Source organism: Carcharodon carcharias, chromosome 3 (genome assembly GCF_017639515.1).
Source record: "Carcharodon carcharias isolate sCarCar2 chromosome 3, sCarCar2.pri, whole genome shotgun sequence".
Classification (NCBI taxonomy): domain Eukaryota; kingdom Metazoa; phylum Chordata; class Chondrichthyes; order Lamniformes; family Lamnidae; genus Carcharodon; species Carcharodon carcharias.
The window spans coordinates 11,766,551-11,791,127 of record NC_054469.1 but is presented as its reverse complement, the minus strand read 5'-3'; positions in this window follow the sequence as shown (position 1 = coordinate 11,791,127).

Sequence of the window (24,577 nt, the reverse complement as noted above, 5' to 3'; positions counted from 1 at the left end):
AATCACATCTTTCCTAAATTGCAGCTTCCAGAACTGCACGCAATACCCTAGCTGTGGCCTAACCAGCGTTTTATACAGTTCCAGCATAACCTCCCTGCTATTATATTCTATGTCTCGACTAATAAAGGAAAGAATCCCATATGCTTTCTTAACCACCTTATCTACCTGTCCCGCTACCTTAAGGGACCAGTGGACATGCACACCAAGGTCCCTCTGATCCTCAGTTCTTCCCAGGGCCCTACCATTCATTGTGTATTCCCGTGCCTTGTTTGTCCTGCCCAAATGTATCACTTCACATTTATCCAGATTAAATTCCATTTGCCATTGATCAGCCCATCTGACCAGCCTGTCTCTATCCTCCTGTAATCTAAGTCTATCCTCCTCACTATTTACCAGCCCACCAATTTTTGTGTAATCCCTGAACTTACTGATCAGCCCCCCTACATTCAAGAGTAAATCGTTTATATATACCACAAACAGCAAGGGACCCAACACCGATCCCTATGGAACCCTACTGGACACAGGCATCCAGTCACAAAAACGCCCCTCGACCTTTACCCTCTGCATCCTGCTACTCAGCCAATTCTGGATCCAATTTGTCAAATTGCCATGGATCCCATGGGCTTTTATCTTCGTTATAAGTCTCCCATGCGGGACCTTATCAAAAGCCTTGCTGAAGTCCAAGTAGACTACGTCAAATGCATTGCCCTCATCTACAGACCTGATCACCTCTTCGAAAAATTCAATCAAATTGGTCAGACATGACCCCCCCTTAACAAAACCACGCTGACTGTCCTTGATTAATCCCTGCCTCTCCAAGTGTATATTAATTCTGTCCCTCAGAATTGCCTCCAATAGTTTCCCTGCCGCTGAGGTTTGACTGACTGGCTTATAGTTCCCTGGTTAATCCCTTCCTCCCTTCTTGAATAACAGTACCAGATTGGCTGTTCCCCAGTCCTCTGGCACATCTCCTATGGCCAGAGAGGTATTGAAAATTATTGCCAGTGGCCCTGCTATCTCCTCCCTTGCCTCACTCAACAGCCTGGAATACAGTTCATCCGGGCCTAGAGATTTATCTACTTTTAAGCCTGCCAGATCAATTAGAATCTCCTCCCTTTTTATGCTAATTTCTTTAATTATATCCCAGTTCTTCTGCTTGATTTCCATACCTACATCGTCCCTCTCACTTGTGAACACCAACACAAAGTATTCATTTAGAACCCTACCTATGTCTTCCAGCTCCACACACAAATTACCGCTATGGTCCTTAATGGGCCCTACTCTTTCCGTAGTTATCCTCTTACTCTTAATGTACTTGTAAAATAACTTTGGATTCTCCTTTATTTTACCTGCCAATGTTTTTTCATGCCCCAGGTTGGAACTTTTATCCTTTTCCATAACTATCCTAAATCTAACTGAGTTATGCTGTCTATCTCCAAAATGCTCCCCTACTGCTACGTCTTCCATCTGCCCGGGCTCATTTCTGAATATTAAGTCCAGAACTGCCCCCTCCCTTGTTGGGTTTTCTATGTACTGGATAAAAAAAGTTCTCCTGGATGCAACTTAAGAATTTTGCTTTCTCCCTACCTTGCACACTAAAACTATCCCAGTTAATATTTGGGTAGTTAAAATCCCCTACTATTACTTCCTTATTACTCTTACCCTTATCTGAATTTGATTACAAATTTGACCCTCTATCTCTGCCTGACTGTTTGGGGCCTATGGTACACAGCGTGTTTGCCCCTTTTATGTTGTTTAATTCTACCCATAAGGCCTAATTTCTTCCAAGCTATCATCCCTCCTCACTGCTATAATTGATTCCTTGATCAATATTGCAACACTCTCTCACCTTCTATCCCCCTCTCTATCTTGTCTGAATACTCAATAACCAGGAATGTTGAGCTGCCAATCCTGCCCTTCTCTTAGCCAAGTCTTGGTCACAGCTATCATATACTTCTGCATGCCTATCTGTGCCCTCAGCTCATCTGTCTTATTCCTCAGGCTCCTTGCATTAAAATATATCCCATTTAGCATTGCTAAACTCACTTCTTTGTTATCTAACCTATGTTTCCTCTGCTTTCCAGACTCACTTACTAGCGTTTTAACTTCTAATTCCATCTCAGCTTCTCTCCCCTCTGAACTACTTTTCAGGATCCTATCCCTGTGCCAATTTAGTTTAAATACACCCCAACTACATTGGCAAACCTCCCCATGAAGATAAAAAACAAAAACAGAATTAACTGGAAAAACTCAGCAGGTCTGGTAGCATCGGCGGAGAAGAAAAGAGTTGACGTTTCGAGTCCTCATGACCCTTCGACAGAACTTGAGTTACTCAAGTTCTGTCGAAGGGTCATGAGGACTCGAAACGTCAACTCTTTTCTTCTCCGCCGATGCTGCTAGACCTGCTGAGTTTTTCCAGGTAATTCTGTTTTTGTTTTGGATTTCCAGCATCCGCAGTTTTTTTGTTTTTGTTTTTATCTCCCCATGAAGATGTTGGTCCCGTTCCTGTTCAGATGTAAGCCATCCAATTTTTACAGGTCCCACCTCCCCCTTGAACAGTCCCAATACCCCAGGGGTCTAAAGCCCTCTGTCCTGCACCAGCCATGCATTCATCTGCTCTATCCTTCTGTTCTTATACTCACTACTGTGTGGCACCGGGAGTAATCAGGAGATTAGTACCTTTGAAGTCCTGCTTTCAATTTCCTACCTAACTCCTTTGCAAGATCTTATTTCTTTTTCTTCCCATGTCATTGGTCCCAACATGGACCACGACTTCTGGCTGTTCACCTTCCCCCTTCAGAATACCCTGCAGCTGTTTCATGACATCCTTGAGCCTGGCACTCTGGGAGGAGGAAGACAATTGGAGGAAGAATTGCAGGCAGACAAGCATGAATGTATGTTTTGACACGATTAGAGGAGACAGTGCCGGCCACCATGAGAAAGAATATTGCTGAGCTTGCTGGTGGTACTGAAGTAATTGCTGATGTGGATATGCACAGACCTAATCTTCCTCATTTCATCCCTCTTCTCCATCACTGGAGTGAGCCTGGTTAGAGGGTATTTAAATGAGATAGAGGGGGATAGAAGAGATGGGTGGGGGGGTGCAGGGGGTCGCAGTATTGATCAAGGAATCACTTGAGTGAGCCCAATCACTTGAGTGAGAAACTGCAAACGGCATAAGCATGAACTTTTTAGCATGAGCATAAGCATGAACTAATTTCATCAATCCAATCCCTATTCCTTTTTTTCAATTCAGATACCCAGATACTGGAACTTCCCCAGGAATTGCAGGAAGAGTAAGACAAAGTGACACCGCCACTGATCTTACACTTACACCGGACAGACCACTCAGCATCGACTTAGGCATCGGAAATGACAATGGCAAAATCAGCCTTGTCACTCCTGCAAAGTTCTCCTTACCAGGGGGTTTGTGCCAAAATTGGGACAGCCTGATATAGTCATACTCACGGAATCATAAGTTACAGACACCACCACCACCATCCCTTGGTATGTCCTGCCCTAATAGCAGGACAGACCCACAGATGTCGCAGCATGGTAGCAGACAGTTGGGAGGGAACTGCCCTGGGAGTCCTCAACATCACCTTGTGATCCCATGAAGTTGCATGGCATCAGGTCAATCATGGGCAAAGAAACATCCTGCTGATGACAACATATTGGCTCCCCTCAGCTGATGAATCAGTACTCCTTCATGTTGAACATCACTTGGAGGAAGCACTAAGGGTGGCAAGGGCGCAGAATGTACTCTGGATGGGGGACTTCAATGTCCATCATCAAGCTTGGCTCAGTAGCACCACTACTAACCCAGCTGGTCAAGTCCTAAAGGAAATAGCTGCTAGACTTGGTCTGCAGCAGATGGCGAGGGAACCAACATGAAGGAAAAACAGACTTGAGCTCATCCTCACCATCCTGCCTGCCGCAGAATCATCTGTCCATGACAATATGGGCAGGAGTGTTCATCGCACAGTCCTTGAGGAGATGAAGTCCTGCCTTCACATTGAGGAAATACTCCATCATGTTGAGTGGCACTATCACCATGCTAAATGGGATAGATTTCAAACAGATCTAGCAACTCAAGACTGGGCCTACATGAGGCACTGTGAGCCATCAGCAGCAGCAGAATTGTAGTTGAACACAATCTGTAACCTCATGGCACAGCATATCCTCCACTCTACCATTACCATCAAGCCGGGGATCGACCCTGGTTCAATGAAGAGCGCAGGAGGACATACTAGGAGCAGCACCAGGCATACCTAAAAATGAGGTGTCAATCTGGTGCAGCTACAACTTGGGAATACTTGCATGCCAAACAGCGCATACAGCTTGCAATACATGGCTAAGCAATCCAATGGATCAGACCTAAGCTCTGCTGTCCTGCCACATTCAGTTGTGAATGGTGGTGGACAATTAAACAAGCAATTAGAGGAGAAGACTCCAAAAATATCCCCATCCTTAATGTTGGGGGAGCCTAACACATTAATGCAAATATAAAGATGAAGCATTTGCAACAATCTTCAGCCAGAAGTACCAAGTGGATGATCCATCTTGGCTTCCTCCAGAGGCCCCCAGCATCACAGATGCCACTTACCGAATCAATCCATGGCCAAATGCAGCAAGATCTGAACAATATCCAGGCTTGGGCTGACAAGTAGCAAGTAACGTTCATGCCATACAAGTGTCCAACAATGACCATCTCCAACATGAGAGAATCTAACCATCACTCCTCAACATTCAATGGCATTACCATCGGTAAATCCCCCACTATCAACATCCTGGGGGTTACCATTGACCAGAAACTGAACTGGTGGTGAAGCAGGTGAATGTTTGTGGAACTGAACTCGACTAGCCATACAGATACTGTGGCTAGAAGACCAGGTCAGAGACTAGGAATTCTCCAGTGAGGGTCTTGGTGAGACTTGGAATATTATGTGCGGTTTTGGTCTCCCTATCTGAGGAAGGATGTGCTTGCTATAGAGAGAGTGCAGAATCACAGTGCAGAAGAGGCCCTTCGGCCCATCGAGTCTGCACCGACACATGAGAAACACCTGACCTACCTACCTAATCCCATTTACCAGCACTTGGCCCATAGCCTTGAAAGTTATGACGTGCCAAGTGCTCATCCAGGCACTTTTTAAAGGGTGTGAGGCAACCCGCCTCCACCACCCTCCCAGATAGTGCATTCCAAATCGTCACCACCCTCTGGGTAAAAACGTTTTTCCTCATGTCCCCCCTAAACCTCCTGCCCCTCACCTTGAATTTATGTCCCCTTGTGACTGACCCTTCAACTAAGGGGAACAGCTGCTCCTTGTCCACCCTGTCCATGCCCCCCCCCACATAATCTTGTACACCTTGATCAGGGCAACCCTCAGTCTTCTCTGCTCTAACGAAAACAACCCAAGTCTATCCAACCTCTCTTCATAATTTAAATGTTTCATCCCAGGCAACATCCTGGTGAATCTCCTCTGCACCCCCTCCAGTTCAATCACATCCTTCCTATAATGTGGTGACCAGAAGTGCATACAGTACTCCAGCTGTGGCCTCACCAAGGTTCTATACAACTCCAACATGACCTCCCTACTTTTGTAATCCATGCCTCGATTGATAAAAGCAAATGTCCCATATGCCTTTTTCACCACCCCACTAGCAATAATTTCACCGCAACATTTGATTAGCAGCTATACTTCTTTGGTGCATTGAAGTGGCTTTATGCTTAAAGATTAAATATTATCCTACCAAGTAATTAGTCCTTTTGTAAGTTTACAACTTACTTGAGCCACCTGATACAGAATGCCTTCTTGTGATGGTTGAGCTCGTCCTTGCGCCTAAAAGAGATATTGAATATTGCTGTTAAAGAATAAGAAAATCCCTCTCTCACCCCCTTAGATGATTGAAACCCATCATAAGATCACATTGACCATGCCCTCGTTAACTGTGAAGACACTTAGCTATTTATGCTCCTTACTTGTACTTGATTCTTTCTCTCTTTCTCTTTATAACCTTGTGTTTAAATGGATCACAGTGAACTCAAATCTATTCATTTTTTATTAATTCATGGGATGAGACTGTCACTGGCTAGGCCAGCATTTGTTGCCCATACCTAATTGCTCTTGAGAAGGTGGTGGTGAGCAGCCTTCTTGAACCTGTGCAGTCCATGTGGTGTAGGTACATCCGCAGTGCTATTAGGGAGGGAGCGCCAGGATTTGGACCCAGTGACAGTGAAGGAAAGGGGGTAAATTTCCAAGTCAGGATAGTGAGTGGCTTGGAGAGGAATTTCCAGGTGGTGTTGTTCCCAGGTGTCTGCTGCCCTTGTCCTTCTAGATGATACTGGTCATGGGTTTGGAAGATACTGCCTAAGGAGCCTTGGTGAGTTCCTTCAGTGTGTCTTGTAGATGGTACACACTGCTGCAACTGTGCATCAATGGTGGAGGGAATGAATGTTTGTGGATGGGGTGCCAATCAAGTGGGCTGCTTTTTTCTGAGTTGTGTCAAACTTTTTAAGTGTTTTTGGAGCTGGACTCATCCAAGCAAGTGGAGAGTATTCCATCACATTCTTGACTTGTGCCTTGTAGATGGTGGATAGGTTCTGGGGAGTCAGGAGGTGAGTTACTTGCTGCAGCTTTCAAAGCCTCTGACCTTTTAGCCACTGTATTTATATGTCTAGTCCAGTTCAGTTTCTGGTCAATGGTGATCAGGATGTTGATAGAGGGGATTCAGTGATGTTAATGCTATTAAATGTCAAGGGGCGATGGTTATATTCTCTTGTTGAAATGGCCATTGCCTGACACTTGTGTGATGCGAATGTTACTTCCACTTGTTATCCTAAGTCTAGATATTGTCCAGGTCTTGCTGCATTTGGACATGGACTGATTCAGTATCTGAGGAGTCACGAATGATGCTGAACATTATATAATCATCTGCGAACCTTCTGCCTTAGGATGGAAAGAAGGGCATAGATGAAGCAGATGAAGATGGTTGGGCCTAGAAAACTACCTTGAGGAACATCTACAGTGATGTCCTGGAACTGAGATGATTGACTTCCAACAACCATCTAGCGAAACAGGAGTCATATATAATTTTTACTCCAGTTCCCTGCTTATCAATTACGATGTCACAGAGTCAACAGTTGAAAAGTTCTATTTTATACCCAGAGCTGAGTCTCAGCATGATTCATAAGGGAGAGCAATTGTGGTAAAGGTAAGAATCATAATGAAGCAACATGGGTATTTGCCATGAAAAACAAACTACATCACTTGCTACATGTTGAGCTGTGGCAGCAACTCGCAACAGAATTGGCCGAAGCCACCTGTTTTGAAGGGCAATGGCTGAGTCGTGCCAAAGCTGAAACTTTGTGAAATTTAGTGAAGTTTAGGAAACAATCAGCAGTTTGCTCCCTTTATATGTAGAATTTGGGTGGGAAATTGTTCCGTAGTGATCATAGTATCATAGAATGGTTACAGCACACAAGCAAGCCATTATGTCTGTGCCGGCCCTCTGAAGGAGCATTTCATCTAGTGCCACACTTCTCTGCCTTTTCCATGTGGCTCTGGACATTTTTCCTTTTCAGATAATGGGCAGGATTTCCCAGCCCTATTACTGGCGGGCATCGTCAGCAAAGGACAGGAAAATTTGGAGAGCCATTAAAAGTCAACTGCTCTCCAAATTTTCCCATCCTGCCTGTGACGATGCTCATTGATGTCAGGGCTGGAAAATCCCGCCCGATGATCCAGTTCCCTCAAGAATGCTTTGATTGACCATGCCTCCACCGCACTCTCGTGGCAGAATTTTCTGTGCCCACTGGTGTTGGGCGTGTTCGGTGGCATGAGTGGAAAATATGGCAGGAAGGCCAAAAATCGGTTTCACGACATCATGAAACTAGTTTGCGATTGTTCGCTCAGCCTGTCAATGGCGGGCAGCATTTCCTGCTATTTGACGTTGGGAACCTCATTGTAATACATCTGCATATTATTATTAGCCCAGCTCGCTGGAATCATCCCTCTCCCCATCCTGGATTATCCAAGCACGTTGGCATGATTGCACATTGATGTGTTTCACAACTAAACACAAGCGACATGCAACTGGCAAGCTGCACTTCGCTTGGGATTTTGAGGCTTGTTTGCCTACCTTGTCACGGCCAGCACCCACGGTCATCAGCGACAGACTTATCAGGCAGTACCACATCACTTTTAGAGGGTATCATGGGCAGGTCTCTACCTACCAGACCAGCGGTAAGGTGGGGGTGGCATTTCAATGGCTGCAGGGCTTTGGCTTGCTTGGGGAAATGGGGAGAAGTGGCCTTAGGCAAGGGAAGAGGCTGCATGGCTAAGGCATTACTGGGGAAGGGTGGGGGAGGGTATCCCAGAATTTGTTTGGGGACAGATGGTGATCTGTACAAGTGGGCTCAAGAGGGTGAGGGCTGAGGAAGCTCTTCAAAGGTGAGGAGGCCAAATGGAGATGTGAGGGTATGTGAGAGAATGAGTGGTGATGTCTCTTGAGCTGGAAATGAATGAGATGCCAGTGGATGTGTGATGGGCTTGTGAGTGTGTGAGTTTAGCATGATGAGATGGTTGCCTTACCCTCTTTCCATCTTGCCCTCTTTCTGCAATGGACGGAGAACCTCTTCTGTGCAGCGTTGGCACTGACCACCTCTGCCACCATCTCTCAAGCCAGAGTGATGACACTGATGGGCCTCCTGCAGCCAGAGCGGGGGTAGAGGACATCGCAGCAGGCTCCAATGGTGTCCAGGAGGCATCCCAGAGATGCGTCACTGAATTGAGGGGCTGCACTCTTTTTGGCTTTTGGGGCCATGTCTTCCCCGGTGCCTTACTGAACATTGGAAGCAATGAGAGGTGGGCATGCGGCTGCATTTTAAGTATGATGCCCAGCATGAGGAAGTGGCAAGCTGATGGCATGGCGGGCGAATGAGAGCCCACCCGCCATCAAAACGGCGTGTTTTCTGGGAATGCCTAATTAATGCAGCGGGGTTGAGACGATAAGGCGTGAGAAATTGCCATTGCGGTTGGCGGGTGAAATGTCATTTTTCCCACCCGCTATCACACTTAGGGCAAATCTGGGACGATTCTGCCCTCAGGCAGTGCATTCCAGATTCTAATCATTTGATGTTAAAAAATGATTTTCTTCATGTCGCCATTGCTTCTTTTGCCAATTATCTTAAGAATACCTTGAAGAAGTATTGCTCTTCTCTCCGACAGGATTTCCAGCTATCTCTTTTGCCCTATTCATCTTCATTGCTTTCCATTTCTCTCTGGTGTTTGACAAGGTGTTTACTAAAACTCGCTTTCACAGCCATATTTCATTCCTCAGTGACTGTCTCCATCTCCGACTTACCCCATGTGGATTCCAACTGAAGTTTCACCCCTCATGTTTTGAACCCACCCAGGATTACAGGTTTCTCCGGGACATACAGCGTTCCTTGGACTGCTGTTCTCGTTGCATCCTGAGATCCACACTCAGTGCCATGCGCCATCTTATGAACACACTCAACTCTCCCTCCAGCAGCACCGACGCACCCTATTTCTAAGCTGTCCTTGCCCCCAGTTTTATTTTATTCTTCGTCTCATTTGACGCCTCAACAAGAAACTTTGTCTCTTTCAGATGCAAAGGAACGCAAGCTCCAACAACTCATTGACACCTACATTCATCTCGGACACCCCACCCCTGCCTGTCCCTCTGTCCCCATCCCGTCTTCCAATCCCAGCCCTAGCCTGTATTTACCATACCCTCTGACATTCCCGTCTCTGATGCTGAACGTTCAGTGCTCAGCAAAGGACTCAGTTTCATACCCTTACGCCCTCACCTCAATGAATTTCGTGTTCGGCACAATGCCGCTGGGGGGGTGAAGGGAAGATGTGTTCGGTGGTGGCATCATGCTGGAGTTGGCAGAAATAGTGGAGGATGATTCTTCGAACGCGGAGGCTGGTGGGGTATTAAATGAGGACAAGGGGGACCCTATCATATTTCTGGGAGGGAGGAGAAGGCGTAAGGGCGGATGCATGGGCCGGACACAGTTGAGGGCCTGTCAACCACCCCCTTTCCGATCCCCCTTTTTCCAATAATTAATAATTTTTTACAACTATATTTTTTTCTTTTCCCTCCTGTTTTTAAATTTATTTCATTCCATTGTTTCATCTCCACCTTTTATCCCATTTTGATCCTTTCCCCCCACCCCACCTGCACTAGGGCCATCCGCCGCTAGCTTGTCCTGCTTGCTTCCCTTAATGTCCCCATTAGCACATCCTTTAGATAATATCACCACTGTCAACACCCCTTTGTCCTTTTGTCTATGACATCTTTGGCAGTCTCTTCTTGGCCTCCAACTATCACTGGCCCCCTATCGAGCACCCCCTTCTAGCTTATATTTCATCTCATTTCTATATGTCTTAGTTCTGACGAAGGGTCATATGGACTTGAAACGTCAACTGTATCTCTCTCCGCAGATGCTGTCAGACCTGCTGAGTTTTTCCAGGTATTTTTGTTCTTGTTCTAGATTTCCAGCATCTGCAGTATTTTGCTTTTATCTTAAATCTCTGGTTCTCCATACTTCCACCAATGGGAACAGTTTCACACCAGCTACTCTGTTCAAATCCCTCATGAGTTTGAATAACTCTATCAAATCTCCTCTCAACCTTCTTTTCTTTAAGGACTTCTCCGTTCTATCAACATAACTGAAGTTCCTCATCCCTGGAACCATTCTCGTGATATCTTTCTGCACCTTCTCTAATGCCTTCACATCCTCACTAAAGTGTGGTGCCCTGAACTGGACACAATACCCCAGTTGAGGCCAAATCAGGGACTTTAAGACAACTTCCTTGATCTTGTACTCCATGCCCCTATTGATAAAGCCCAGGATACCGGGAGGCTTATTAATGGTTCTCTCAAACTGCCCTGCCACCTTCAATGAATTAAGCACATATGTGCCCAGGTTCCTCTGCTCCTTCAACCCTTTTAGAATTATAACCCTTATTTTATATTGTCTTTCTGTTATTCCCACCATAATGAATCATGTCACATTTCTTTGCATTGAATTTCATCTGCCACTTGTTTGCCCATTCCATTGCCCTGCCTTTGTCCTTTTGAAGTTCTACACTATCCTCACTGTTCACAATAGTTCCACGTTTTGTATCATTCATAAATTTTGAAATTGTGCCGTGTACACCAAGGTCATTAAAATATATCAGGAAGAGCAAGAGTCTACTATGAACCTTCTTCCAGTCTGAAAAGCAACCGTTTTACGTTATTCTTTGTTTCCTATCGCTCACCTAAATTTATATCCATGTTGCTGCTGTCCCTTTTATTCCATGAGCTCTAACTTTGCTCAGAAGTCTGTTGTACAGCATCTCATCAAATGCCTTTTGGAACTCCATGTATAACACATCCACCACATCCTCATCAATCCTCTCTGTTACCTCATCAGAAAATTCAAGCATGTTAGTTAACCATGATTTTCCCTTAGAAAATCTGTAGTGGTTTTCCTTAACCTGCATTTGCCCAAGTCACTATTAATTTTGTCCTGAAATATCATTTCTAAAAGTTTCCTCACCACCTAGGTTAAACTGACTGGCTTGTAGTTGCTGGGTTATCTTTGCACCCTTTCTGTATCAGCCCTCTGGCACCATGCCTGAGTTTAAGGAAGATTGAAAAATTATGACCAGTGCCTCCACAATTACCACCCTCACTTCCCTCAGCATCCTTGGATGCATCTCATCTGGTCCTGGTGCCTCATCAATTTTAAAGTACAAAAATTCTATACAATGCCTCCTCTTTATTAATTTTAAACCCTTCAAGTGTCTGAACTACGCCCTCTTTCACCATGGCCAGACAGCATCTTCTTCCTTGGTAAAGACAGGTGCAAAGTATTCATTTAATACCCTAGCCATGCCCCCTGCCTCCATGTGTAAATTCCGTTTTTGCTCTCTAAATGGTCCCACTTGCATTTTTATCACCCTTTTACTATTTATATACTTATAGAAGACTTTGGAATTCTCTTTTATGTTAGCTGCCAACCTTTTCTCATACCCCTCCATTGATTCTCTTATTTGATTTTTCAATTCCCTTCTGCACCTTCTATATTTGGCCTGGTTCTCAATTGTATTATCCACTGGATATCTGTCATAAGCACATATTTTCTGCTTCATTTTAACCTCAATCTTTTTCGTCATCCAGGATTTGTTTGCCCTATCATTTTCCTTCATATGAATATATCTTGACGGTGCCCAAATTATCTCTTTACAGGCAACCATTTGTTCAGTTAGCTTTGCCTGCCAGTCTGTGATTTCAATTTATCTGGGCCAGATCAATTCATACCCCATTGAAGTTGGCTTTCCCCCAGCTAATTATTCTTATTCTGGATTGTTCCTTGCCCTTTTCCATGGCCAACTAAACCTTATGATACAATGATCACTGTCTCCTAAATGTTCTCCTACTAGATCCACTTGACCCACCTCTTTTCAAGAACTAGATCCAGCAATGCCTCCTTTCTCATTGTACTGGAAAAATACTGCTCAGGAAGATTCTCCTGAATACACTGTAGGAACTCTTGCCCCTCTCTGCCCTATACACTTCTGCTATATCAGTCTATAGCCAAGTAATTTATGTCCCCCCTTATAACTACTCCAATTCTTGCACTTCTCTGTAACTTCCTTGCAAATTTTTTAACCTGTATCTTTCCCAGAAACCAAATATTAAACAACTTTGCTGAAGAAAACCAGACACGCTTGTTTCTAATGTTGAAAGAGGAGATCGACCACAAAGTGGCCAGCTGATAGAGCAGATGTGGGGAAGGCTATCTTAAAATAGAAACACATAATTCTTAAAAATAGCATAGCAACTGCATTTCAAATTGCACATGGAAATTAAACTTTAGAGAAAAGAATGGAAATTATGGCTACCATAAATAATTTGCTGCTCCCCACTTTTTAAAAGGTCAGTTTCATTCAGTCCAAGCTTTTTTCTGTATTTTGAATGTACCTGGACATGGTCCTGCTTCAGCTGGAATCATTGATGGCCTTGCCATCAACCTTGGAACTTGACTAGGACGCTGGGGCCTGGGGCCTGAATGGAAAGATTTAATTGAAAGCTTGAATATTAAGAAACAAGTAACAATTGTATCCATCAGGTAATTATTAGCTTTCTCCCAGCTAATTATTCTTATTCTGGATTGTTCCTTGCCCTTTTCCATGGCCAACTAAACCTTATGATACAATGATCACTGCCTCCTAAATGTTCTCCTACTAGATCCACTTGACCCACCTCTTTTCAAGAACTAGATCCAGCAATGCCTCCTTTCTCATTGTACTGGAAAAATACTGCTCAGGAAGATTCTCCTGAATACACTGTAGGAACTCTTGCCCCTCTCTGCCCTATACACTTCTGCTACATCAGTCTATAGCCAAGTAATTTATGTCCCCCCTTATAACTACTCCAATTCTTGCACTTCTCTGTAACTTCCTTGCAAATTTTTTAACCTGTATCTTTCCCAGAAACCAAATATTAAACAACTTTGCTGAAGAAAACCAGACACGCTTGTTTCTAAGGTTGAAAGAGGAGATCGACCACAAAGTGGCCAGCTGATAGAGCAGATGTGGGGAAGGCTATCTTAAAATAGAAACCCTAATTCTTAAAAATAGCATTGCAACTGCATTTCAAATTGCACATGGAAATTAAACTTTAGAGAAAAGAATGGAAATTATGGCTACCATAAATAATTTGCTGCTCCCCACTTTTTAAAAGGTCAGTTTCATTCAGTCCAAGCTTTTTTCTGTATTTTGAATGTACCTGGACATGGTCCTGCTTCAGCTGGAATCATTGATGGCCTTGCCATCAACCTTGGAACTTGACTAGGACGCTGGGGCCTGGGGCCTGAATGGAAAGATTTAATTGAAAGCTTGAATATTAAGAAACAAGTAACAATTGTATCCATCAGGTAATTATTAGCTTTCCCCCAGCTAATTATTCTTATTCTGGATTGTTCCTTCCCCTTTTCCATGGCCAACTATACCTTATGATACAATGATCACTGTCTCCTAAATGTTCTCCTACTAGATCCACTTGACCCACCTCTTTTCCAAGAACTAGGTCCAGCAATGCCTCCTTTCTCATTGTACTGGAAACATACTGCTCAGGAAGATTCTCCTGTATATACTGTAGGAACTCTTGCCCCTCTCTGCCCTATACACTTCTGCTACGCCAGTCTATAGCCAAGTAATTTATGTCCCCCCTTATAACTACTCCAATTCTTGCACTTCTCTGTAACTTCCTTGCAAATTTTTTAACCTGTATCTTTCCCAGAAACCAAATATTAAACAACTTTGCTGAAGAAAACCAGACACACTTGTTTCTAATGTTGAAAGAGGAGATCGACCACAAAGTGGCCAGCTGATAGAGCAGATGTGGGGAAGGCTATCTTAAAATAGAAACCATAATTCTTAAAAATAGCATAGCAACTGCATTTCAAATTGCACATGGAAATTAAACTTTAGAGAAAAGAATGGAAATTATGGCTACCATAAATAATTTGCTGCCCCCCACTTTTTAAAAGGTCAGTTTCATTCAGTCCAAGCTTTTTTCTGTATTTTGAATGTACCTGGACATGGTCCTGCTTCAGCTGGAATCATTGGTGGTCTTGCCATCAACCTTGGAACTTGACTAGGACGCTGGGGCCTGGGGCCTGAATGGAAAGATTTAATTGAAAGCTTGAATATTAAGAAACAAGTAATGATTGTATCCATCAGGTATACCCTCCATCAGACCTGGAAGATACAACAAATAAGCAGCAAATAAAAACGAAAGGGTATACCTGAAATGTTAACTTGGAAATTCCTCAGAGATCCTCCTGGTCTCCTGATGTTACTTCAGCAGAGGTAACACTATTTACACACTTACAAAGGGTAATGCCAGCAGAGCGGGAGAATCTCAGAAGAATTTCCTAGCTGTTACAGCTTTTTGTCCTTTTTTAAAAAGATACTGCCTGACCAGCTAGCTGTGTTACCACCATTCTATGTTGTTTTAGATTTCAAATATCTGCAGTATTTTGCTTTGTTTTAGAAGTTCTGTCCTGTTCCTTGCATATTGTGGAAGTTATAAAACAAACATCTTATAATTGGGAGATAAAAAACATGGCCAAAGCACAAGGGAAAATCAATTTTCCTGATAGCCCGAGTGAGAAACTTTACAGAAATGTTTCAACTGACATGTCCTGCATTAGGCTATCTTCCTCACTCAGCACCCTTTAATGCTGTTTCTGAAATTTGTTTCCTTGGTTGTACAGAGCAAAAACAGTAAAACGATTTTATCGTGTTTCTTTTTAAATATATACTTTTATCTCCTCTTACTTCCCTAAACTCAGCATGTACTACTCCTAGGTCAAGAGGGCTATTAGGCCTTTGCCTTGCTAATGCTACTTTTCAAATCACTGCTGGAAGATGCAATGTAGGGTGAGTCCCCCTATAATTATATATCCATTTGAGGATGAGAATTGAGTCATTCCCTGAATATCAGCAAGTGCTGTATCAATGAAGCTAATACACAGCAAGGCATAATTTTTACAATGGCAGTGAGCTGTTGAATAGTCTTGTATTTTTCCCGTCTGATATATTGCCAGATTTTTAGGCATATGGACTTCTAGTTAACTTTAAAAACAATTGATTATCTGTTGTTTTTCCTTTTTTGTTGATGTAACCCAGCTCTGTAAATTTCTTTTTTGGGTATGAGGATATCCTGCCCAGAACTACCTATATTTGATTAGTCATCAGCATGAGGCTTTCACTCACAATAAATATACTTCAGACACTCATGTCCAAACATAAACGTATGCGAGCTTTGTCTTTCCATGGCCTATAGTTTTATTTTCATTTGCTTTTCCCAATCTTACTCTTTCTTTATTTGTCCATCTCCCATTTTCAATATTTCTCTTTCTCTCTTCACAGACCAGCTACCCAAGGGAATTGTAAGTATTTTCATTTCTAATTTTGTTCAAGGGCCTACAATTGTAATACAGTGTTCTAACAATTACTTTGTTAGGATTTAAGTCAGAATCTTTTGCCCTCCCCCATGGCAGATTTGGTGGGGGAGGGTCATTTAATTAGGTGGGAATGTGGCGGTTGGGGTTCCTCCCACCTTCCGGCTTCTACCCCAGTTAAGTTTGGGGCGGGAAGGTGCATGGATGGCCTTCCTGCCCTGCTGCCAATAAAACTGGTATTAACTGAGCAGTGGGCTTTCAGAATTGGCGCAGGGGTGGGTTGGTGACTTCTGTCAAAAGCACTCTGCCTGACCGAGAGACTTGGCATTAGGAAAGTGGGGGGGGCACTGAGAGCCATCCCCCGCCCTTGCTGCCAACCCCTTCCAACCCCCTCCTCCATGACCTGTTATCAGTCACCTACCCCTGGGTTGCTCCTTGATCTGAAGCCTTGGATGGTGTCATACCAGTGCCGCCATTGCATCCCTGGTGGCACTGCTAAGTACAGAGGAGCTATCAGCCAGTCCAGAGACTGGCAGCTCTCAGCAGGCAGGGCTCCCAGGGTCTTTGATGCCAGGGACTTTGGCCTGCCAAGCGCTTGAGTGGTGCAACATGCGACGGGCATACCCAAAAACTGGTGATGCAGGGATTTTGCTGGCGGCCGAGACCCCCACTGCCTCAAGATTCCACCCACAATCACTATTGTGTATTCATTCTTTCTATTTGTTTCATATCTTCATGTGGACTTTTTATCCCCCTTTGGACAATAGTGGGAAAATGTTGGAAGGATTAGTAGGCTACTTATCAACCTGCTTGAAATGTGTAAGGGAGAGAGGGGTGCACAGACACAAGACAATGCCTGAGTGAGATGTAGATTGAATGAGTAGTTGGAAAGTAGTGATCGTAAGACCACTGAGTTCCATGTTAAGTTTGAAAGTGACATATTCCAATCACAAACAAGAAACTTAAATTTAAAGAAAACCAATTACATAGATATGAGGGAAGAATTGGCTAAGGTTAATTGGGTAAATAAGCTAAATGTAATGGAGGTAAATTAACAGTGAGAAATACTTAAAGAAACAATTAGAAATCTTCAACAAAAATACATTCCATTGAAAAACAAAAACTCACCAAAGGAGGATCAAGGGATTGATTAAGAAGGGGAAAATAGAATAAGAGACTAAGCTTGCAGGGAACATAAAAACTGACTGTAAAAGTTTCCATTGGTATGCAAAGAGATAAAGATTGGTGAAGACAAATGTAGGTCCCTTACAGTCTGAAACAGGGGAATTTATAATGGGGAACAAAGAAATGGCTGACCAACTAAATCCATACTTTGGTTCTGTCTTCACATAGGAGGACACAAATGACATACCAGAAATGTTGGGGAACACAGGGTTTAGCGAGAAGGAGGAACTGAAAGAAATCAGTATTAGTCAGGAAATGGTGTTGGAGAAATTGATGGGATTGAATTCCGATAAATCTCCAGGGCCTGATAATCTACATCCCAGAGTACTTAAGGAAGTGGCCCTAGAATTTGTGGTGCATTGGAGGTCATCTTCCAAGATTCTATAGACTCTGAAGCAGTTCCTACAGATTGGAGGGTAGCTAATGTAACCCCACTATTTAAAAAGGAGATAGAGAGAAAACAAGGAATTATAGACCAGTCAGCCTGACGTCGGGAGTGGGGAAAATTCTAGAGTCCATTATAAAAGATTTAATAGCTGGGCACGTGGAAAACAGCAGCAGAATCGGACAGAGTCAGCATGGATTTCCAAGAGGGAAATCATGCTTGACAAATCTAGAATTTTTCGAGAACGTAACTAGTAGAGTTGATGAGGGGGGTGGCAGTGGATGTGGTTTATTTGGACTTTCAGAAGGCTTTCGACAAAGTCCCACATAAGAGATTAGCGTGTAAAATTAAAGCACACGGGATTTGGGGTAGTGTATTGAGATGGATAGAAAATTGGTTGGCAGACAGGAAACAAAGAGTAGGAATAAACGGGTCTTTTTCCGAATAGCAGGCAGTGATGAGCGGGGTACCGCTGGGACCCCAGCTATTCACAAGATATATAAATGATTTAGATGAGGGAGCTAAATGTAATATCTCCAAATTTGCAGATGACACAAAGCTGGGTGGGAGGGTGAGCTGTGAGGAGGATGCAGAGATGCTTCATTGTGATTTGGACAAACTGAGTGAGTGGGCAAATGCTTGGTAGATGAAATATAATGTGGATGAATGTGCGGTTATCCACTTTGGTAGCAAAAACAGGAAGGCAGATTATTACCTGAATGGCTATAAATTGAGAGAGGAGAATGAACAACAAGACCTGGGTGTCCTCGTACACCAGTCGCTGAAGGTAAGCATGCAGGTGCAGCAGGCGGTAAAGAAGCCAAATGGTATGTTGGCCTTCATAGTGAGAGGATTCGCGTACATGAGCAGGGATGTCTTGCTGCAATTATACAGGGCCTTGGTGAGTCCACACTTGGAATATTGTGTGCAGTTTTGGTCTCCTTATCTGAGGAAGGATGTTCTTGCTGTAGAGAGAGTGCAGGAAAGGTTTACCAGACTGATTCCTGGGATGGCGGGACTGACATGAAGAGAGGTTGAGTCGGTTAGGATTATATTCGCTGGAGTTCAGAAGAATGAGGGGGGATCTCAAAGAAACCTATAAAATTCTAACAGGACTAGACAGGGTAGATGCAGAAAGGATGTTCCCGATGATGGGGGGAGTCCAGAACAGGGGTCACAGTCTCAGGATATGGGACCATTTAGGACTGAGATGAGGAGAAATTTCTTCACCCAGAGACTGGTGAGCCTGTGGAATTTGTTACCACAGAAAGTAGTTGAGGCCAAAACATTGTAAATTTTTAAGAAGGAGTTAGATATAGCTCTTGGGGCAAAAGGGATCAAAAGATATGGAGAGAAAGTGGGAGTAGGCTATTGAGTTGGATGATGAGCCATGATCATAATGAATGGCGGAGCAGGCTCGAAGGGCTGACTGGCCTACTCCTGCTCCTAGTTTCTATGTTTTAGAAACCAGCAGGGGGCCACCAAAATGTTAATAAAAATGGAAAAATAAGAAACTAGCCAGGAATATAAAGCAAGAGCTTTTATGGAATTTTCCCGTTGTCATGCGGGGGCAAATGACGTGCGGTGATGTCGGGTGAGCATCCTGAAGTCACCACGCGCCATTGCGATATTTCGTTGGGCAGGCACGTGATGCTCTCCGATGCGCGCCCGCCATTAATTAACATGCCCCTTGAGGCACCAATCGGCTGCGATTTTTCGGCGCCCGTGCCATCTTCGGGTTGGCGCATGGGTGCAACAGGCAGGTGGGTAGGACACATTTGTATAAACCTCATCCACGGGCATGATAAGAGGGCTCACTGGGGTCATGAGTGTGCTCTGTCAAATAATGTTTTTTCAAAGTTAGTGAAGCTTGCCTGTGTGATCTGCGATACTTCAAACCGCATACTAGCTGCTTGGTTGGACTCTTAACCTTCAGGCCAGCACTCTGCAGTGAGGAATCATTCTTGGGCCTGCAGGTTTCAGGAAGTCTTTCCTTAGTCTGGAAATCAGAATTGAACTGTCCACTGGAGGCACCTCCTCTGAGGAGGAAGGGAGGGCTAGAAGGGGGAGGAGGCCAGGAGTGGACAATCAACCTCCAGGGGAGCCACCTTTGGGAGGACAGGCACAAGGGCCACAGGGCCAAGGGGTAGTCCAAGGTGGAAGGGGACGCAGAAGATGCCACTATCCTGCTGCCAAGGTATACAGGCAGTGAAGCAGCTACCTCAATATGTCTGAGGTGCAGTGCCGAAGGAGGCTTCGTCTCTCAAGGGAGACAGTCAACTGTTTCTATCACATGATTGAGCCTGAGATCTCCGTGAACAGTGTGGGTGATCACCCCATGCCAGTGGCTCTAAAGGTCACATCTGCCCTCAACATCCTATGCCTCTGGCTCCTTCCAGGGCTATTGGGTTATCTTTGCGGTGTCTCCCAATGAGCTGTCCACACTTGTGTCAAGCAGGTTACAGACGTTCTGTTTAGATGTACATTGACCTTTATCCACTTCTGTTGGGACCAGGAAAGCCAGACACAGCAAGCCAGAGGCTTCGCGGCCATTGCTGGCTTCCTCTGTGTCCAGGGTGCAATTGATTGCACACATGTGGCCATCAAGGCGCCAGCAGGTGAGCCCGGTGCCTTCATCAACAGAAAGGGCTTCCACTCCAAGAACGTGCAGATAGTATGTCATCACAGGATGCTGATTCTACAAGTCTGTGCAAGGTACCCATGCAGCTCCCATGACGCCTACATCCTCAGACACTCCCAGATGCCGGGGCTCTTCAGTGCTCCAGCCCAGCTGGATGGATGGCTGCTGGGTGACAAGGGCTATCCCCTCAGAAGGTGGCTAATGACACCTCTCCGCCATCCAAGGACAGAAGCTGAGGAGGGCTGTGGTGGAGAGAGCCATCGGTCTTCTCAAGATGCGCTTCCAATGCCTGGACTGCTTAGGGGTTGCACTTCAGTAGCCCCCACATTGTGTGTCAGTGATAGTGCTTGCATGCTGCGCTCTCCACAATCTTGTGCTGGAAAGGGGGGACGCAGAGGACAATGAAGACATTGACGCAGTGGCTGTGGCTGCACACGATGAGTCCAGCAGTGAGTCCAAGGATGAGCATGCACAGGGAAATGCTGAGGGGGTAGACCCTGACCTGGGCATACTCCAGGGAGGCAGGGACACTTGGGAGGCTTTAATCCAACAAACCTTCAGCTAGCACAGCACATATGGACCTCCATGACAAGCCTGGGCTGTAGGCTCCATACTCGATACCTAAGTGCAAAATCTGCCAGGTTAGGAACATTAACTAAGGGCATTTTTAATAAAGCTGAATGTCTCACAAAGCACTCATAACATTTTTAGAAACCATCCGCCTGCAGAAGAAAGGAGGCACCTTCAGCCATGGTCACATGTTTGAATTTAATGTCACAAGCAAAGAAACTATAGGAAACAAAATGACAATGGTGTTCAAAACCAAAACAAATCACAAAGACCTCATCTCTGGCCAATACAAAAGCACCAGAGATAAACCTGTGGTATGCCTTATGTTTATGTTTCCGGGTGCTACGTCTTGGTGCTGCCCCCTTGCTGGAGTGGCATCTGAGACAACCTGCAGACTCTGCTGTCCTGTTGGCCTTAATGACCATGGCGGTTGTCCTCTGGCCCGTGGACCCTGTGCTGACCTTGCCTTGGAGGGAGCTGCCAGTTCCACAGCTGGCATCTCCCCAGTCATCGGAGCCTCATCGAATGCACCGGTCACTGGCAGAGGGGTGGAGGAGCTGGTGACTTCAACCGGAGCGCCCTGAGAGGAGCCCACAGGGATGACAGGCACAGAAACAAAAATTGCTGGAAAAACTCAGCAGGTCTGACAGCATCTGTGGAGAGAAAGACAGAGTTAAACTTTTGAGTCCGTATGACTCTTCTTCACAACAGACAGGCAGCTGCTGTGCTGATGTGAGGTCACTTTGATCTCCCTGCTCACCATGGATGGATGGGCACCAAGCTGGGAAACTTGGTGCCCAGAACATCTCCCACACTGGCACTGACCAGCTGAGGTCAATGCCAATGTGAGGGCTTGCTGGTCAGAGAACACCCCCTGGAAGCCCTGATGGGTCTCCTGGAGAGCCCTTGGACATGAGGCTCAGTGCTTCAGCGATGGTCCTCATAGACCCTTCCACCATGAACACCTAGCAAAGCACAGTCTTATGTATCTCCCTCAGATGCTTCCGCACACTCGGCTGCATTTCCTTCTCTTGCTGTGGCGCGGACGACTCCAGAGGCACATCATCAGGCACTGACTGCTGGCGCCATGGGCACTCTCTGTCTCTGTCAGCTGCTCCAGTGACTGTGAAGTGCCCTCACCGCTGTGCCCCAGGACAGTAGCCAATGTTCTAATTCCCACCAAGGTGCTAATATCAGCATTGGTGCCTGCCTGGCAGAGATGGTATGACGCTTGTGAGACTTCAGGGCCCTCAGGTGTGAGAGGAGGCCTCTGCTGCTCCTCCTCCCAGCCCTGCTCTGCTGATGCTGAGAGGAAGAACAAGGACATTGGATCAGTTAATGTGGAGACAATGTCAATGTGCATCCCTGTCCCCTGGATCATTATGCGCTCATCCTTCCATAAGCAATGTATAAGCCATGTTGCAAACTACAATCACTGAACGTTCTGCACTGCCATGGCTGTTGGGAGACCAATGGTGACCTCACTGCTGGACATACATACCTGGCTGTGGCATCCCAGCCTCACTGACACCGGTGGACCTGAGCGCATGGCACCTTTCCAAATCCAGGGCCTCCTGCTCAAGGCGGTTGAGAATCGCTAGCTAATTGCGCCTGGCCGCCGCCAGTCCTCACACTCTCTGCTGCATTATGAGCATTCTTCTCCTGAAAAGGAGAGAAGAGCATTGATTAGTGCAAATTGTACATGGAGACTCTTCACAGATGGCCCATCCCAACCAGAATGGGACATATCAGGGCTCCAGTGCCTCCTCACCGCGTTGTTGCTGAACACACACAAAGATGCCAAGCCTGTTTCTCCCCCCCACCCCGGTCTAACCTTCCTTACCAAGGAGGTGCAAGCATGTGAAGCACAGAGGGCAGCAGGTGGCACGGTGCCATGCCACCTTGAAGCTCCCCCCAACCCCCCCCAGCATGTCACCACCCTGACTTTGACATGTCCTGGAGTTCCAGCACTGCGCCTAGGTGCAGCTCTTCCAGGTTGCCCCCAAAACAGTAATGTGGATTTCAATGTACCACATACTGCAGAGGTAGAACCCATCTCTTCCCCACCCTCTCAGGATGACCTTGGCATGGGCAATATCTGCTGGCCCACCCAGCGAAGGACACATAATGTCAATAATTCAATGCAGTCACTACACTCAGACTGGGTGCAGGGGGGGCAGCAGGGAGGAAAGCCTACCATGGTACTCACCCTTTCTGAGCACAACAAGTTTTTGAAGCGACACTGGATCCAGGTGCACCGCACCACATCGCGGGAACTCGCCATCTCCGCCACCTCCTCCCATCCTGGGGTACGAGGACCTCCCACCGTGCTGCCACCTCTTTGAGGAGGGCAGCAAGGCAATCTTTGGAAAAACAGGGGGCACAGTGCCCACCTGCCCTACCTTCCTGCCTGGCCTGCTCACCAGCAGTGCTGTGCAGAGCCCTTTCTCTGGCCAACATTCACAGCCTTTGACAGGCTGCAGCAACTTTTTAAAAGAGGCCTCTGGGTTCCCATTGGACCCAGTGGTCATTGCAGTCCCGCCGCTGCCTGCCCACCCCTGCTATCCTCAGGAGACTTGATTCACGCTGGGTGGGCCTTAATTGGCTCGCCCACGTAAAAGTGTGGCACAGACCCGATCGCAGGTAGCAATTGGGTCCTCTCCCCCCACGCCTGTTCCTGCTCCACCCCTCCACCAGCCAGAAAGTTCAGCCCTATAAATATATAAAGAGGAAGAGAGCAGCTGAAGTAGCAGAGGCAGGACACACTATCATGGGGAATGAGAAAATAGCACGGGTATTGAACAAATATTTTGTATATTTTTTCAGAGTAGAAGACCACAAGTTTCATACCAGAACCAGATGGTAACCTAGCGGCTAAAAAGTGTGAGGAAATTAATATCAACAGAGGTAAAGTATTGGCAAAACTTGAGAGACTAAAATGCGAAAAATCCCAGGGACCTGATGGCCTATACCCTCGGGTTCTAAAAAAGATAGCTGCAGAGACAGTAGGCTAGGATTCTCCAAAATTCCTTAGATTCAGGAGCAGTCCCATTACTTTGGAAGTTGGCAAATGTTACACCACTTTTTAAGAAAGGAGGGAAAGAGTATTCAGTGAACTACAGGCTGGTTAGTCTAACATCGTTTGTTGGGGAGTCTTAATAATGCGCTTAGAAAAGCATAGTATGATTGGAACAAGTGAACATGGTTTTACCAAGGGGAAACCCTGTTTGACTAATTTATTAAAGTATTTTGAGCGGGGAGGCAGTGGCGTAGTGATATTGTCACTAGACTGTATTCCAGTGACCTAGGGTAATGCTCAGGGGACCCAGGACCCAGATAGTGAAATTTGAATTCACTAAAAATCTGGAATTGAAAGTCTAATGATGACCATAAAACCATTGCTGATTGTTGTAAAAACCCATCTGGTTCACTAATGTCCTTTAGGGAAGGAAATTTGCTGTCCTTACCTGGTCTGGCCTACATGTGACTCCAGACCCTCAGCAATGTGGTTGACTCTTAAAAAATGTTCTCTGAACAAGGGCAATTGGGGGACGGGCAATAAATGCTGGTCTAGTCAGCAACTTCCACATCCCATGAACAAATTTAAAAAACTAGTTGGGTAGATAAAGGAGACCTAGTAGATGTAGTGTACATGGATTTCTAAAAGGCATTTGATAATGTGCCACACAAAAGGTGAATAGGGAAGATAAGGGCTCATGGAGTTGGGGGTAGTATTTTAGCATGGGTAGAGTATTGGTTAATGGATAGAAAGCAGTGTCAGGAAGATATAATAATTTTCATAATG